The 13,145-nt window shown below is 40.2% G+C and overlaps 1 protein-coding gene across 1 annotated transcript in view; it reads left to right on the plus strand.

Moving 5' to 3' along the window:
• Positions 1–13,145, plus strand: part of LOC122792184 (microtubule-actin cross-linking factor 1-like) — a gene marked incomplete in the record, with an annotated part of 3,579,694 nt that overhangs the window by 1,977,874 nt on the left and 1,588,675 nt on the right.

The following is a 13,145-nucleotide window of genomic DNA, read 5'->3' on the forward strand; positions in this document are numbered from 1 at the left end:
ATACATACATACACACACACACACACACACACACACACACACAAAATGTATACAGACTGACATACACAGGTGTGTGCCATGTAATTAAAAAGCTAAAAACTCAAACCTAAAGCAGCTGAGCTCAAAAGTTGAAAACACAAATAATTGAAAAAATGAAAAAACTACATTAAACATTTTTTTTTTTTTTTTGCATTTGGCAAGTTCCATTGCTCCCCAGCACCCACTGTAATTACATATACTAACTCTCAGTCCCATTGCCACCCAGCCCCTACTGCTAATTCCACACACCAACTCTGAGACCGTACTACAGTGGGACAGGGCAAGTTCTGCAAACCCGACTGTACCGCAGTCTTACACAGAAGAAAAGTCAGTGTGTGCCATCAGTTGAGTTTTGATCACAGATACTATCTTTTTTTCCCGTTTGACAAATCAAATGTACGACCACAGGTGTGATGTATTATATTTACCTTGTCTTTGTACCTCACCAAGCATCACCATTGAAAACAGTGAAGATACTTCAACAGATGATGCACATGACCATATAAACTCCCGGCCTATGAATTACAACTGATTGGTGTGAGGTGCAACCAAACCTGTCAGTTCATGTGACATAAAGTTCAAACTGAGGTCTGCTTTGAAATTGTCTTTACATGTTGCCATGTAAACTACTTCTGTAGTCTAGTAATTGCAAATGCCGTTAGTTTTTGGCAGTTTGTTTGCTTAGTATAAAGAAAACTGAGAGCCATTTCTAAAATTATTGTCCAAGATTTTTTCATATTTTTTTTGTTTTTCATCACATGGTGCTTGTCCTTCTGTAGCATTTTTTAAGAACCTTTGAAATTTGCAAAACCACTTGTAGATTTTATCTGAATGCACTTTTTAATGTCAAAATTTGCTTCATTTACTAAATCTGTACCTTGGTCCAGGTAATATGAAAATAGAAATAAGAAAGGGGGCACCTTCTTTTACAAGTAAAGTATTGTGTCCCAGGTGATGATATGTGCGATCATCTGACAAAGGTTTTGTTAGTAAACATAGCACCCATATCAAATGGGCAACTCATTCCCACAGACTTAGTAGACCATGTCTTTGTGCTTCCTGTGTTCTCATCAGGTTACTCAGGGGGAAGCAGAGTTTTAGCCAGGCAAGCAAAGGTAGAAATTAAGCATTTGCTTCTAATAAAAAAAAACTGAGTGATTTTTTTTTTGCAGTAAAAATAGTCTTTTTGGTCATGGTTTCTTAAATTAACTTTACAGAAGAGGCATTATTACATGATGTGATATTATACAAAATTTGGGCAGTCTCTTTAAGATTATAAAAAACTGTGGATATAATTTCAACGTTTGCACTAGTGTTTTATCCTAAATGGCTTTGTTTGTGATCTTAGAAGGTAGCAGGAAATTGAATAAAGAAAGCAGTTATTCCTCCCATCTTCAGCAATTGTATCCTGTCTTCAGTCATTTTTTCCATATGCTTCCTGGCCAATATTTAGTATGTTAGAAAGCAAGTGCTTCAACATACTGATCATATATTAGTCAAGCATGTTACTTATACTAGATGTCCTGTGTACAGCTGACGGTTACAGTAGTATATAACTGCACTGCTGGGGAAAGCTAAGGCCAAATAAGCTGCTGATAATATTGCCAGGATCCTGGCATATCAGTATGAATAACAACGATGAGAGAATTTGTGGCCTTACATGATGCCATTGAGCATGGGCTTTGAATATGATGAGACTCATAGCAGTGTGCACGATGCATCACAGTGCATCTCTGAAGAATGCATTTTAAAGCAGAATATTGACCATCAGATTATTGAATTTCCCGCAGGTGTACAGACTACATTTAAAAGAACCAAAATGAACAGGAGATGGGAAGAAAAAATGTACATCTGCTGTTATACATAACATTCTGAAGAATATGGGCAGGATCTTTGCCTTATGTGTAGTGAAGGTTAGAAAGTACACATAATAGATCTTTAGGTACAAAGGTCTTGTCCATCATAATTCTATAGAGCCACTTGTAGAATAGTGTGTATGTGTTATACTTTTAAGGACAGCATGTGCATATAAATTGCAAGCACATGCTAGCTTCAGTGGCATTTTGAGAGTGCAGCCAGAGTGTGAGCATGTATGAGTGTAATAGCTAGTTTGTTTATAAGTTTATCTAAGTTAAAGTTATTAAGCTTCAATCTTGATGTGCTTGTACATAATAAAGCTGCTTGAACAGAACCCAGAAAGACTCGTCTACTTTATCCTGACTGGACGAGCAACACCGCTGTTTTAAAATTATTAAATAGGCTTCGTATTTACGGCATTTGAGAAGAGTCTTGCATATGCAGTACATTTTTGAGCTAACATACTGAAGCATTTTAATTTTTAGTGGATAATTTGCATGCCTGACAGTGCCTTGAAAAAAGTGGAGGTTTAGGAAAATGTATGTACACAGAGCATCCTTCTGTGATCTTTGAAAAACTTGTGTAGAGGAGGAACAATGGACTGTCTTGTTAAATAAAAAAATACCAAATCATGCACACTTCTCCAGGAAGCATGTGATTTTTTTTATAGTATACTTACAATTAAATGGCCTTAAATGGTATGCAACCAAATGAGTTTCAGAATTTCATTTTTTTCCAGTGATGCCATACCATTTTTTTTTAAATGGCTTTGTTTTTTTTCTTGCTTTTTACTTGTCTACCATTGGTTTGCAGTGGGCTTCAGAACCTTGCAAACACAGTGTAAGGCTAAATTGTAACATTTAGTAAAAGCCCAGTTCTCTTCACCTTCTTGTTTAACATGTTTAACTACATACTTTGAATTAAGTTTAATACTTTCCAAAGTTGTTACGAACCAGAAGGTTCCTGGCAACTAGGACTGTGGTCTGTGTGTGGGGGTGTACAGATAGAATAACTGAGCAGATCGATGGTAGTGGGAGGATGCGTACCCCCTCACTTTTATAAGGGAGAGCCTTCTGCTTGAATATTTTTCCCATAAAATGTGCACAAGTGGATTTATCAAACCAGGCATAACCTCTTTTTTTTTGTAATTGCCACTGTGTATCCCTTACAGCAAGTGAATGGATTTTTATTTAACTTGCTGGAGATGGGCATGATATATAGTACAATGCTGCTTAGCAGTAATATTTTCCTTTCAATGTTTTTAGGTTTATGCTCCAGTGTTCAGTTTCTGAATTTTATCTTCCTGACAAGTTATGGATATTTGAAATTAAGTCCTGCATTATAGGTGATCGTCAAAGTCTTGAGTTATTGAAAATAGCTTCTGTGTTTTAGACAGTAATCTCTCTGCAGTAGCCAGCACATTCAGGACCCCTGTCAACGTCTGCAAAGTCATCACCTAGAATCCCAGTTGGAGAAGCAGTCATAAAGGAGGGGGTGGACATGCTGGCTGTACTGGTGATGAACCACAAGGCACTGGATGAGTAATCATTATTTGACTTTTAAGGCTACCACTGGACTCCTAATTCATATATCACATTTAAAAACAAGTTCACAATAGTGGGTCATATTATGTTATCTGGTGACAGTACTGAGGTGTATGGGGCTAGATTTCCGAGCACAACCCAGGTTCATTTAGTGACTCAAGCACTACAGTAAGCTGCCTGAGAAGGGAAAACATAAAGGGGCAATGCATGCATGTATGTATGTCCAGGGCGGCATATGTACTTTTAATGTCCCCCGGTGCAGAATAAAGGACATAATTTGAAGCATCTGCTGCTTAGAAGGGCAGACTAGGTTTGGGCTTATGTCACTCATAGAAGTGAGTGACAATCCGTCAATATGCCCATTGCACATCCATCATTTGTGTGTTACTAAATATGTGTGAGGGAGAGTGGTACGACCCCAAACATTTGATGGCTCGTCTCTTTTCAGGCCCAAAGTTAAGGAGACTCTCACTAGGTGTGAGCAAGATGAAAGACTCTATCTGCCATAGGAGTCCATTTTTCCACCCCTACCAGACCATACCCCAAAGGGCAGAAAGGTGGAAAATGAGGTTCTGGAAGTCCCAAGGAGCTTTCCAGAACACATGTAGTGAACCCCCCTCCAGGGGAGAGGAGGGGGTAATAATGGAAGATGCTGCCCTGGAGGTGGGCCGCAGAACCAGGGTTACAGGGATCAGTTCTTTGGTAAGCCCTATCAGCGCTCCTGAAAGGAGGCCCGACTGTCCGACTCTGGAGGCAGTCGGGGGTTGCTTGGCTTTGTATCCGGATGCCTGGCTAGGAATTACAAGAGAATCTTGGGTACAAAGCAAGATTCGTTACCAGAGGTTACATCATCCCATTCTTAGAAACCCCACCTGTTCAGAAGAAAATCCCAGATGTTCCACCCAGTCTCAGGGATCAAGCAGCCATAGAAATCCAGAGGCTGCAGGAAAAGAGTCAACCAGCCAGTCCCAGTAGACCATGTAGGATCCAGAACTTACTCCATATTATTTTTAGTTCCAAAGCAGACAGGGGACTGGAGGCCCATCTTGGATCTCAGCAGACTCAACACATTTGTAAAGAAGGAGACGTTTCGGATGGTCATGCTTCAGTCTATTCTCCTTTTCCTCGGAATGGGATATTGGATGTGCTGTATAGATCTCAAGGATGCGTACTACCATATCAAAATGGCCAGACCATCCAGAGATCATTTGTGTTTCCGGCTGGGAGCCAGTCACTACCAATCCTGAGCACTGCCATTTGGACTCACAACAGCCCCCAGTGTGTTTACCAAATGCATGGCAGTTGTTACGGCTCACCTGAGGCGTCTAGGATTCCGAGTGTTTATGTATCTGGACGACTGGCTCCTTACCGCCGCTTCCAGGTATCAACTAATTCTGTCCAGGGATCACACTCTCAATCTCTGTTTTCAGTTAGGCATCACTGTAAATTTTGAAAATCTGCGTTGTTGCCATTGCAGCATATCTGCTTTATCAGAGCAGAACTAGACACCACCACTGCCACAGTAAAATTGCCCACTGGACAGAATAGCCACTCTTCGAAACCAGGTATCAGACATTTTGCAGAGAAAAAAAGTACCAGCCTCTCAAGTATTGCAGCTACTAGGTACCATGGCTGCTATGCTCATAGCAGTTCCTCTGGGATGTATGCACATGAGGATCCTTCAATGGTTACTCTTCACCCAGTGGTCTTACCAACAACTTCCGATGTCATTCTTAATCATGATTACAGACTCTTGCAAGAAGGATCGTCACTGGTGGTTGACCAGCCACCAAGTTACAGTGGGTCAACCATATGTTTCTCCCCTGCCGTCAGCCACGGTGACCACAGACACTTCTCTGATGGGGTGGGGGGGCTTTTTCAGGGAATAACAGCCCAAGGCACCTGGTCGGAGGCAGAGTCACAGTTGCACATCAGTGCTGGATCTGAGAGCAGTGCTTTTGGTGTTGCAGCACTTGCACAATTCTCTTCCTCTTGGGACGATTGCGATACAGACAGGCAACATGTTTGTGGTCTGGTACATCAGCAAGCAAGGGGGAACCAAGTCTTACCCTTTGTGTCGAGAGGCCATGAGAATTTGGCAGTGGGCGGTATCCACTGGGAGCTTTCTGAGAGCAATGCATATTCCGGGGAAATCCAACGTGATAGTGGACAAACTGAGCAGAACCATTCTGTTACTGCACGAGTGGTCTCTCAAAGACAAAGTTGCGGAGATGATTTTCTGCAGATGGGGCCAGTCTTGCTGCGACCTGTTTGCATCCCCTATGAATGCCAAATGCAGACGCTACTTTGCCCTGAATCCCCCTCCAGGGGACAGCCCAAGGGACTCGCTCGTACATGATTGGCCCCTGGGACTCCTATATGCCTTTCCTCCTATATGCCTTTCCACCTATACCCCTGATTCTGAAATTCTTACAGAAAGCCAAAAGCCTGGGAAGGACTGTTATCTTAATAAGCCCCTTTTTGGCCTCGACAGATTTGGTTTCCCTTCCTTCTACTCTATCAACTGGAGGAACCTTGGATTCTGGACCCAGTTCCAAACCTGCTGACACATTCGTCAGGGGCCCTCCATCCCTCCCTTTGTTCCCTCATACTGACAGCTTGGCTGCTCTGATTCCCAACCTAGCCAGATCACATGATTTTTCTTCTGAGTTACAGCATGTTCTTGTATCTTCGCATAAAGCTTCCACTAGAAAGTTGTATGCTAGTAAATTGAAGCGATTTGCTTTTTGGGCCTCACAGAATAACACTGATCCTTATGTTGCCCCGATTGCTAGTATACTGGAATTCCTATCTAAGCTTTTTCATGAAGGTGCTGCAGCTGCCGCTATTAGAGTTCAGTTGGCTGCAATGTTGAATTTTCACCTCAGAGCTGAAGGTTCTAATTTGATGTCTCACAGATTATGTAGGGCCTTTATGAAGGGTACCATTCATCTTAGGCTTCCTGTAAGACAACCTTTTACTCCCTGGAATCTAAATGTTGTGCTCTCATGGATTATTCTTTTCCTCCTTTGAGCCTGCATCATTCTTCCATTCAAAGCTTCTTTCTTGGAAAACTGTTTTCTTGGTGGCCATTACCTCAGCACGTAGGGTGTCTGAGCTTCAGGCTCTATCTATCAAACCACCATATTTGGTGTTTCACCCTGACAGAATATCACTGAGGACTAATCTTTCATTCCTTCCAAAGGTGTGTTCCAAGACTAACCTGAATCAAACTATCGAATGTCCAAACTTTTTCAGTAACCATTCTAATAAGTTGGAATACATGTTGCATAAACTTGATGTCCACAGACAATTGAGATTCTATTTGGACAGGACAAAGGAATTTAGAAGATCTGATCAACTCATGCTGACACTAAGAAAGGACTACCAGTCTCTAAAGTTACCCTTTCCAAATGGTTAACTGACTGCATTAAATTTATATACTCCTCAGCAAACCAACCATTAGAGCATGTCATGAAAGTGCATTCCACTAGAGCTGTTTCCACTTCTTCTGCTTATGCGGCTCGATTGCCTTTGGACACTATATGTGCAGCTGCCACTTAGTCTAAGCCGCATACCTTTATCAGTCATTACAAAGTGAACAGGGCCTCCAGGGATAGGGCTTCCTTTGGTTCCACTGTCCTCAGGAATATACTCCCCTGAGCCACCCAGGATTAGGGTGCTTGGGATGCTACCCATGTGTAAGAATGAACAGCGAGATTGAACAACTTCACATAAAGAAGTTATGTACTTACCATAACGTTCCATGTGAGTTGTTCATCTCACCTTCATTCTTACATTCCCACCTGCCTTTCCCCCTCCAGGGTCTCAAAGAACGAGTAGACTTGGGGTCTGGTGGTCTTGTTCTGTGACTTCTTACTCCGGTTGGAGTATTTGTTAGGTTATATCTGTTACATGCTGGGTTCAGCAAACTAGCTCTGAGGGAGGACAGAGAGCATCATGGGATAGGGACCTGGCCTCGAGCTACTCGGAGATCTTCAGCTAGTAAAGCGGCTAACTTGGAGCCGATAGATCGGCTCCGAACCCATGTGTAAGAATGAAGGCGAGATAACTCGCATGGAATGTTATGGTAAGTACATAAATTCTTTTTGCCCAGGATACTAGTGAGAGAATAAAGCACCCTGTTTGCCACCTGGATGATGCCCCCCAGACAGCATAATGCTGATTGAGGAGAGGCTTGGTGGTTGTCAGGATCAATGGCAAAAATTATTTAAAAAAAAAAGGTGGCAAAATGTACTTAATGAAGTCACCACTAGGGATCTAGTGTCTGTGTTGAATTTCCACCAATTCTACAAGTCTATTGACTGAGCTGGGGATTTTGCCCAATTATAACTTTAGCCTAATGGACAGAGTAGATGCTGTTTTAATGTCAGACAAGTTGACTTCTACTGTTTCTCTGTTAAGTAAGTACTCATAGTTTCAGATGCCGTATCTGTTCCACTACTAGGTGTTGGGCATTGTGGGTTGTCTTTCTTATGTTTTAAGTAGAGAAGTTACTTTCCATGCCTCACAATGTATTGCTGATAAGTCTTATTTGTTTCCTTATGTCTAGTGCTGCCATTCTCAAGTCATTCTAGATTTATCCTAGCTTTTTCCTTTTGAGAGGTTATGTGCTGTACCTTTGTCTGTTACCAGTGGTATACTTGATTAACAGTTCCTTTGCCTGGCCTACCAAATGTTAAACTGGATGTTTGTGAACCACGTTCACACTTTTCTGCACAGCACCTTGCACTGCAGGTTATTGTCCCTGACCATTATAATGGATCCCTTTAATGTGCACCGTGCTTCCTGCTCTATGCACTTAGACACCCTTGTATACTTCTTTTTTTTTTATCATAACTTTTTCTGCATGCTGCAGAATAGCCTTTCATTGCATTGCTCTTTCATAGATGCAGTCTATGCAGTACTTTGAAGTGGCATGCTCTGATGCAGTGTTGTATCACAGGGTCTTGTGCTTGGTTCCTTAGTGCCCACTGTATTTCCCAAGCTCACCATGACAGTGGAACAGTTGTGACAGTAATTTATCTGATTGTCATAACTTGATACCAAGAAAAGCACATTGCAGGGGGGAGGGTAGGTGAGACAGTATAGAAGGTTTAGAGGTATTGCTACCTCCCCCCAAAAGGTTACCACAATTTTTTTTGTTTTGCTGCCAGTTCTACAAGCATCTCTGTTATTGCTACCAGCAGTCAACTTGGGACAGTTGTTATATTAATATTTTGTTTTTAATTATTTGCCTCTTAATAGCAGACACCCTACATATAGATGGCCAAGCATACCTCTCAACCTTCAGAAATTGAAAATGGGAACTCTTGAAAAATAGGAACATCCATCTAAAAATTTGGACATCTAATTTACATAAAAATTGAATACCAAATAACATATAACTCTCTCAGCTTCCAGTAGTAATCTGCAATACTATTCAGAAACACACAAAAAAAAACACTGCGTGACAAAAATAATGGAAAAATATTACAGTGTAAGCGCGTTATCAGAGACGGTGTAAAATATGTAAACGTTAATAAAATACATTGCAAAAAATTGCACTAGACAGGGATTTATTTTTGCTTTAGAAAAAAAGGGAGTTGTAACATGGGTCCTCTATCTTTAAAGAAAAATGTTGGTGCCTCTAGTATGTCGGTCATGTAGTGTGGTATATTCTAATTAACTCGAGTGCTTCAAAAATCAGATGTGATGAGGGGGGATTTCAGAAAATTGTGTGAAGGGATAAATCATGCCTGAAAATAGGGATATACCTTCAAAAGGAAGAATATCCTGTGCAGGGGTAAATCAGGCCTGAAAATAGGCAGTTGAGAGGCCTGTGGCCAAGTTGTGTCCTTGAGGGGAGATGAAAGCATTTTGATACTAACTGAAAGTATGTGAGCCCAATTAACTACATTGAGGATGACATGATCTTGCAGCTGTCATTTAGCTTTAAAGTGAACAAGTAAATATTTTTTGTTGTAGTCATAACAGCATTTGTCTTATAACAGCTTGCTGCCACACAGCTGTAACAATCAGGAGAAATGCTCCTATGTGATGCACTAGGTAAGAATTAGCATAGGAGTATAGAATACATAAAACATTTATATGCTTAAAAACAGGGGAAGAAATCTTTTCAGTGGAGCCATTTAAATAAATATTTAAGGGGCAGCTTACATTAATAATTCTGCTGCATATTCTTTTATATTGATAATTAATTTTTCCAGGGGGTATTACTAGGATACGAAGTAATGTAGGCAGTTAAGGTTGGCATTGCCTAGTATCTGTCAGTTACCAAACATCAAAACAGAGAAAATATCCCTCTGTATTTAAGTATCGTAAGTCACTTCTGAAATATGCAGTTGCCTTTTTCTCGAAAAAAAAAATGCTCAGTATGGAGCTTGGCAGGGATATCTGCATTAAACTGAACCAGAACACATTGAACTAAAAGAAAAACAATCAGACACTGTACATGAAACTGTAGCTCTCATATGCACAATAAAGTATGGAAGCAAAAGAGAAAGGCAGACAGGTGGCTGCATCTCCTATTTTAACTCCAAGATATTAAAGGTATTGAAAAGTAATATGCCATTGTCTGAAGTAATGGACTCCAAAGACAGGGTTACACCATCAGTGTTGACACCGTTACTCTAATTGTTAAATACACACACACACACACACACACACACACACACACACACACACACACACTTTGCATTTACAAAAGCACAACTCAATATCCACCATCCCAGTGCACTTTGCATAGCTTAAATGACAATGTAATATCTACCTGCTGTGCACCAGCTGACCTATAATAATTCAAAGCATTTTTAAACTACATTAACTGTGAACGTGCAGCTGTTCAGTATGCTACTTAGGACTTGTGTACATCTTACACTTCCTAAAACTGCCCTTGGCAGCTGTGACTTAAACAAAACATCCCTTCAGTGTGTCAGTCCAAAGGCTAGTAGTACAGTGAAATGCAGTGCTACCAGCAGACATTCTCCATCCCAGATCAGAGATGGAAGATTCTGGTAGGTCAAGTTACTGAGGTGGGCTATGTCACTCAGTTATTGCAGAGAGGTGCATTTGGGATCACAGAAGAAATTATGACATAATGTAAAATAACGCTATTTAATCCTCCATTGCCCTTCGTTCAAATAAGTCTGATGTCCATGCATTGGGTATGGTAGCAAATATGTACTTGAATTCAGTGTATTCTCTGTTGGTATTCTGCAGTTAGAGATTCAGTCTTGTACTATGTTCTGAATATGTACAAATATGTAAAAGCTGCAACTTTGTACCATTTTACTTCAGAAAAAAAGTCGAAAGTAAACGCTACTGAGTTCTGCACAATGTGTAAAAAAAAAAAAAAAAAAAAAGTGGCATGGCAAAACGTGTTCAATGAAATGCTAAGAAAAAAAAGTATTGTATTTAGGTTTCACAGAATTGATGAATTACTGAAGCACGTCTTTGCCCTTAGCTTTGAGGTTTAAAGCCAGCAACTGCAATAGAAAAATATCCCAATTGCAAAATATTCTATTAAGCATTTGACAAAAATCTTTTTTAAGCCAATGCAGTTGTACCATTTCTCATCAAAATGGCTTTTGTATCATGTATACAACAGCAACAAACAAGCTGTTCTAAAACACTAATTAGTAGTATTACATTTGTTGGTGACAAGTGTAATCTGTCCACCTTCACTCAAGTTGTTTGTTATGCATTCCCAACTGGAAAGCAAATCGTATCTCTGCCAATGACAGTCACTCCGAAGTAGCTCAGACATTAAGCAGCTGTGTGTGCACATTAGGCACAGAGACCATATGTGGACAAAGATTCTGTACATTACCTGTGAAATAATAATGCTGTTATAACAGCTATATTGTATAGTCTGTTGATCTAGGATGTAAAAAATGGGTGCAATAAGTTTAAAGCAAAAAAAAAAAAAAAACAGCCTGCACTAGTATGGAGAATAGCAGTACCTTCTTCAGAGTTAAAAACACAGTTTTACATGACAGTAACTGGACTGTACACATTGTCTGAACCAGGTAGTTAATCCACAGTTTTAAGCTGACAACTGGTCCTGGAGCACTACAGAAGCAGATAATCATCTTCAAGCCCTAGCAATTGACATGCAGGTGCAGTACTTAGTAACAATACAATGCATGTAGGGAAATGTAGTTTTCTCCACTAATGAGCTTCCTAACTGCTGAAATATTTTAGACTTGCATGACAGCACCCACATGCTTTTTTGAGTCAATATTTAAAAAAAATTATGGTATTGCTTACATACACGCAGACACACACACACGCAGACACACACACTGCTTTACTTCTACAATGATTTAGATTTTTACATTTTATAGCAGTGTACTAACCAAGCAGAGAAATCTGGTTCAAAAGCAAGGATAAATTGATCCTGAAATACCTATGAACCTCAGCGCAAGAAATTAGGACAAAGCCATACATAGAAGTGGGACAAAGGCACAAACGGAAAAGCGCAGTCTGGGTCTAACTGTCTGCAAACAGCTACAGTTAACTTTGAGTATGTGTCTACCTGTTTGAGCAAATATTCATTTTCCCCTGGAGAGCACTCTGCTTTGGCTTGTAAGCAGCCCCCCCACCACACACACACACACATTCCACTTTCTCTTATTCCCTTCAGTTAGCAAATAGTATCCGCCATAACTCATCAAGCATTAAACATAACTGGGGAAATATAAACCCTGGATCAAAATGAAAATAAGTAGGCTAAGCTAAAAATACAGCTGCGAAAGGGAAGCACGTGGCACCCTTACAAACAGAAAAAGATAACTCCACTAATGTGCAATTAAAAACTTGGGAGGACACAATATCAGGGCTAGGGAGGCATAGAAACAGGGACAAATTACATTTAGGATGCACTATTAAGAAGTAATAAGACTTACCTTACTTATGAAGTAGCAAAACGCTGGTGAAGAAGTGCTTCACATGAATAGAGTCGACCAGATTTGTTAACACAGAAAAGGAGTTCCACACAGCACCTAGTCCATTTATTAGGTTAACAGTGGGCTGGGAAAGGCAGTGTTGACATCACAATGTGGGAGGATCACAGGGATTCTGTACAGCATGCAAATAAGGCAGTGTTTACGTCACTTTGGGGGAGGAAACCTCCCAGGATCTTCAGCAAGAGCTATGGCAGATGTGACATCATTATTTAAGAGACGACTAGACAGTTTTCATCTTGGTTTTAAAACTGAAAGTCAAACAGTACGGAAAAGTATGAAGCCTAAGCAGTAAAAGAGAATAGTGAATTTTTTTTAAAGCTGCGGTTATGTTTTTTTGAGGCTGTATCACATAACAGGATTTTAGGGAGACATCAGGTAGAGATATTTGATTTGATATCCCATTGTTTTCCTTTAAGGCTTGGGGGTAAGACCACTGTTAATGAAATACTTTGTTGGAATACACAATGCAAAGAATGTAGGAAAATGTAGTCTGCTCTACTGAGATTCCATTACCGTAGCTGAGTTTGGGAAGTAAGTAAGGGCTTCAATTAATAAAATGCTTTGCAGTTTCTGATGTCTGTTGTTTCACCATGTGAAAAGCCACATAATTAAAAGCTGAAAAATCTGGAGTCCACTAATGAAATTGCCATTGTTTGTAGGTTGCCTACCTCTGCTTTATAAAATGGTAAAGAAGTATTTAAACATTAGGGAATAT

Source organism: Protopterus annectens, chromosome 1.part2 (assembly GCF_019279795.1).
Source record: "Protopterus annectens isolate FY-2018-M chromosome 1.part2, PAN1.0, whole genome shotgun sequence".
Taxonomy (NCBI): Eukaryota; Metazoa; Chordata; order Ceratodontiformes; family Protopteridae; genus Protopterus; species Protopterus annectens.